At 38.6% G+C, this 6082-nt stretch overlaps 1 pseudogene; it reads right to left on the bottom strand.

The window, feature by feature from the left end:
* Positions 1 to 2988: 2988 nt before the first annotated feature.
* LOC108986035 lies at positions 2989 to 4900 on the bottom strand (annotated as a pseudogene).
* Positions 4901 to 6082: the final 1182 nt, after the last annotated feature.

Raw genomic sequence — 6082 nt, 5'->3', positions numbered from 1 at the left:
CTATCTCTTTATCTTCCTCATCATCTATTACAAAATAAAGATGCAGCCAACTTACAAGCTACAAGTCGTATACCACCTGCTGCAACTACAAGTCGCACAGCACCACTTCCACATGCAACACGACATGATGAAAAAGGATGATCTCTTTATTTTGTCTTTATCTGCATTCCTCATTATTTTATTCTTTTTGTATTATTCATTTTATTATCTGGCAGCTATATTTAGTAGGAGAAATCTGTTAGTTTGTTAGAGATGGCAGTATATAGCAGGCCCTTCCCACTACATTGCACCTACATCTTCTCAATAAATCAGAGTGTGGAATATTCATCTTGTCCATGTATTGTGCTCCTTGATTCTCTAGTTCCTCTTCCCAGTTTTATCTTTACTTACATGATATCATGAACCTAGGAGCATTTTTTTTTCATGGAGGACACACAGGAACATTCGGATGACTCATCCTTTAACTCATCCTCTATTCATACACACCTAAACACAAACACAAACACCTCACCTGCATCCTGTTTCTTGAACCTTGGTGACCTTAGCAACCCATTTCGCTTGGACAATGGTGACAACCTTGCCGTTATCCTCGTCACAGATCTGCTTACCACCGACAACTACGCAACTCGGTCTCGTGCTATGCGACTGGCACTACATGCGAAGAACAAACTCGGCTTCATTTCCGGCGCCATTCTGCAACCTACTGACCCAGAGGACCCTCTACTCGAGCTATGGGAATGTTGCAACGACATGGTAGTGTTGTGGCTGCATAACTCCGTCAGCTCTTCAATCAAGTCCAGCGTCATGTTCGTTGATGATGCTAGGGAAATTTGGCTCGACCTTCAACATCGATTTTCTCAGCAAAATGGGACCCGAATTTTCCAGCTTAAGAAAAATCTCTCCAACCTTCATCAAGATCATGACTCAGTAAGTATTCACTATGGTAAGTTGAAAACCCTTTGGGATGAACTCTCCATTTACGATCCAATTCCTGCTTGTACATGTGATTCTACAAAAACTCTCTTGGATCGCTATCAAAGAGATTGTGTGTTTCAATTTCTTATGGGTTTACATGAATCCTATGCTAATGTGTGCGACCAGCTTATGCTTTTAGACCCTTTGCCTCCTGTCACTAAGGTCTTCTCTCTAATTCACCAACAAGAACAACAACACCAGCTGCTTCCCATCATTCCCTCCCCTGATTCTATGGCCTTAGCCATCAAGAAACCTTACACACCCATTAATTCCCCTCACCCACCCAAACCTTCCTTCAAGAGGGATAGACCATATTGTAACCACTGCAAGATTATAGGCCACTCATTCGAAACTTGTTTCAAAGCTGGTAATGCTGAGGCCCCCATTTGTTCTCATTGCCATTTACCTGGTAACAAAGCTGACAAGTGCTACAAGTTACATGGGTATCCACCGGGCGACAAGTTTTTTAGCAAATCTTCAACATTTGGACCCTTGGACCCCTTGCTAATCAGTCGAGTTTTTCCAATGCTTCTGAATCTAAGGACATTAGTGATGAGAGAGTTGGTTTGACTAAAACTCAATATCAGCAACTTGTTGCCTTGCTTCAACCACAGGACTCCATAACTGCTGCTTCTCCTTCTACCAACCAAATACAATCCATTTTGAAACCATCTTCGACATCTAATCTATTTGGTATTCCCTATTGTTTATCCATTTACACACACAAACCACTGCAACCCAATGACACCCCTTGGATCATTGATATAGGGGCAACAGACCATATGGTCTGTTGCACCTCTTTTCTCACTACCATCACAGCACATGTTTCTTACTTTGTCAAATTACCCAATGGGAACCAGGTTCCTGTCACACACACTGGTCATGTTCAACTCACACAGTCCATCCTACTCAGAGATGTTCTATGTGTTCCATCTTTCCATTTTAACCTTTTTTCAGCAACAAAACTTGCTACCTCACTCACTTGTTGCCTGGTTTTCTTCTCTAATTATTGTTTTATCCAGGACCTTTCAACTTGGACAACGATTGGGAAGGGTGAAGTGAGACATGGCTTATATCATTTGCTAAGGACTGCAGTTTCCCCTGTATCTCTAGCTACTGCTCTCTCGAATTTCTCTCGTGCTAATGTTCCTATTTCAGCTTCTGTTATACACAATGTTGTTGTTTCTGACCTTTGGCTTTGTCGCCTAGGTCATCTTTCACTTTCTCGTTTACTTTTAATTACAAATCCTATTGTTAAGGACAACATTTCTTCTATTAATGAAAATCCTTGCTGCATTTGTCCTCTTGCCAAGCTTCATCGACTCCCTTTCTCTGACAACATTCATAAAATTGTTAGATCTTTTGAATTAATACACTTTGATCTCTGGGGACCATGTTTCACTGCTGCATATGATGGATCTAAATACTTTCTCACCATAGTTGATGACTTCACAAGAACCACATGGCTATATTTGCTTCAAAATAAAAATGAAACCAGAAAATGCCTTGAGGCTTTCTCAAATCTGATTGACACACAGTTTAATCTCAAAATACAGACCTTAAGAAGTGACAATGGAAGTGAATTTCACATGAAAGAGTTTTTTAACACTAAGGGCATCATTCATCAAAGATCTTGTGTTGCCATCCCTCAACCAAATGGTGTAGTCGAACGAAAACACCAACACTTACTTAATGTTGCTCGGGCTTTAAAACTTCAAGCTGGACTTCCCTTAGAATTTTGGAATGACTATGTGTTAACTGCCACTTACATCATTAATAGGATTCCTAGTCCTATTATTGACAATAAAATTCCATTTGAGCTTCTTTTTAAATCAAAACCCACTTATGCTCACCTGTGAATTTTCGGATCTCTATGTTTAGTAGGAGAAATCTGTTAGTTTGTTAGAGATGGCAGTATATAGCAGGCCCTTCCCACTACATTGTACCTACATCTTCTCAATAAATCAGAGTGTGGAATATTCATCTTCTCCATGCATTGTGCTCCTTGATTCTCTAGTTCCTCTTCCCAGTTTTATCTTTACTTACATCATCAATATCAAGCAAAGCATCTCCAAATTGTGGAACGTAACTAGCAATCTTCAACTTAGTTGTCATCTCATCCAAGAATTGGTAGATCAGTTAGTCTGGGGATGGGATCTATCTCCCACAAGGAATTGATGGAACACACCATTTAATTCAATGGAGCTGCAACTTGGGATTTTATTTCTTCCGTTTAATTCAATCTCTTTCTCACAACCTTTGCTTCATTCCATCTCCTGGAAGCAGAATAAATATTAGCCAAAAGAACACAACAGCCGATATGGTTAGGATCCAGTTCTTTTAATATCTTTCCTATTCTTTCTCCCCTTTCCACGTCTTTATGGATTCTACAAGCACCAAGTAATGCTCCCCATATGGCAGCATCTGGAGCCATTGGCATGCTAGATATGATCTCTTCAACTTCCTCTAAGAATCCAGCATGGCCGAGTAGATCTACCATACACCCATAATGCTCTATCTCAGGGTCAATTCCATAACAACTTGCCATGGACTCAAAATAGCCTCTTCCTTCATCGACCATATTTCCTTGGCTACAAGCATTTAACATGGCAATAAAAGTCACCTTATTCAGAGAAACTTTTTCAAGCTTCATTTGTTCAAAAATTTCAATTGCTTCCTTAGATTACAGCATTCCAAGGCCAAACCTTCCTCCTCAGACCATGTTCATTGCAGAAAACTTTTGATGCAAATTCTATGTGTCCACACTTTGCATACATGTGTATTAGGCTAGCTAGCAATTGCTCATTCATCTTGATCTCACCCCTTTTAATATAAACATGTATCCACCTTCCTTGATCCAATGCCACTAGATTTGAACAGGTTGCTAGGACACTTACGAGGGTAAACTCATTGGGTTTAGGACCTGTTTGCAGCATCTTGTGGAAGAGATCCAAGGCCTTCGAGAAACAACCCACTTGAAGATAACAACCACTAACTCTTTTAAACAAAGCAATCGACCGTAAAAAATTTTAATAAAAGAAAAACAACATTTTTGGACTGGTAACTCTTTATGTTCATTCCAACTAGACTCTAGAGGTGCAAAGGTAATTCATAAACAATGGGGCATATTGTTCTGAAATGAAAAGGAAAACAATGCATTGCAACAACATTCTTGGCCAAGGTGTCAAAAAAACATTTGCAAAGCATGCATATGAGGTAGTCATTTTTTTTTTTCAAATACAGCTACCAAGACGTAATCAATTATGATCGTACTCCATGATACAACATCTCGTTTAGGCATTCGATCAAACCACTCCAGAGCTCGATCCATATCACCTGTCCCTACATACCCAACAACCATAATATTCCATGAATACATATCCCGCTCCACGCTGCAATCAAACATCCTTTTGCCTCCTCAACCAAAGCCCCAATTCGCATACATCCCAATCAACGCATTGGTAACAAACACATTATTCTCCAGCCTAACTTTTATGGCATGAACTCGAACTTGCTCACCCTCCAATACCCCCAAACTGTTCCCACATGCTTTAAACAAAAACACAAGAGTGTAACGATTAGGCATAAGGCTCAGACCCCGGACCATTGACCGAAATATAATCATAGAGTCGTAGGAAGAAGTGGAATACAGTGAATGAGCTTTGATCATTTTGTTGTGGAGGAAGAGGTCTGGAAAGGGGATTTGATCAAACACTTGGCGTGCATATAGGATTGAGCCAAAGCTTGAGAAGGCAAGCTTTTCAAGGAATTTATTGGCTCGGATAGGGCTCAGGAGAAGGCCAGTGGTGATTAGCTGAGCATGTGCTTGCTTGATCTGTTCCATTGATTTGCATGAATCGAGAAGAGAGATGGGTTTATGATCTGAAGGAAAGGGTCCTTTGAAGGGGGAGTAACAACGTTTCATTGTAACAGTCAAAATTGTAGTGGTCGTACCCTACCCAGCACCCCAATGCATGCATGCCCCACTTTCTAACTTGTAATGTTTTCCAGAATAGATGAAAGGAATTAACCAAGATCCAAAAAATGAAAGGAATATCATATCAAAGAACGTACCAAGAAATGAAGCAGGAGGAGCGGTGAGCGTGGCAGTGTGGGTTGTAATCATGTTGTGGAGAAAAGGAGTGTGTTTTTCAAAAGAAATCCCACATCGACAATATATCAAACCTTCTTCAAGACGTTTATATATTATAGACATTTTATCTTTTATACGAACATTGTATAAATAACACATCAATTAAAATTTTGTATATTAGAGAGTTTATTGAGTGTAGCGTTTTAAAAAATCAATTTTAAAATGATTGGTATTATTACAAAGTTTATTGTGTCTATAGTTTAAAAAAAAAGCTGTATTAGAGAGTTTTATTATTTGTCTAGTTTTAAACAAATCATTTTTTAAATGATTGGTGAATTGATAGACCGAAATTTTGTATATTATAACATCAATTGTGTGTCTAATTTTAAATATCATTTATACAAACACTAACCTGGAATACGTTATACAGTATTCAAATACTATACTATATTAACATCCATTTATCCCTTATACAATAAATATTAACACAGCTTTCGATACGTTAAAGTTTGACATTTAAATAATAAAATTTTACATAAATTTGCTATCGTTTATTAGAATAATTACAAATTAATCGATATTACAACGTTATTTGTATATAGTTTAAAAATTAAAACAAATTTTAAAAAGATGGGCATCCGAAAGACAGCACCATTATTATAAGATTTGGTATTCGAAAGACAAATGCCGTTATTATATTGATGTCACATACACGAAATCGGGTCTAAGAGGACAGCCAGTACTATAAACCTATAGAAGCTTTTATATATATTCGATGTGGTGCTTTATAATTGAGGTTCAGACAAAACCCACCACCATTTTTACCCCTCTAAACCTCGACTCCGTGTATGTGACATCAATATGGGAAAATCTGAAAGTAGTCGATTTGGGGGACGAAAATCGCGCACCAACCATCCACCTGGCACCTGATGTAAAAAAAAACGTCGTCGACATCTTCCTTCTCTTTTATTCTATGTGTTCGCTCTCTCTCTCTCTCTCTCTCTCTCTCTCTCT

The sequence above is a fragment of the Juglans regia genome, unplaced genomic scaffold, assembly GCF_001411555.2.
Source record: "Juglans regia cultivar Chandler unplaced genomic scaffold, Walnut 2.0 Scaffold_22383, whole genome shotgun sequence".
Classification (NCBI taxonomy): domain Eukaryota; kingdom Viridiplantae; phylum Streptophyta; class Magnoliopsida; order Fagales; family Juglandaceae; genus Juglans; species Juglans regia.
Note: the sequence above shows the minus strand (reverse complement) of the source record. Positions and strands in the feature narration are given on the sequence as shown.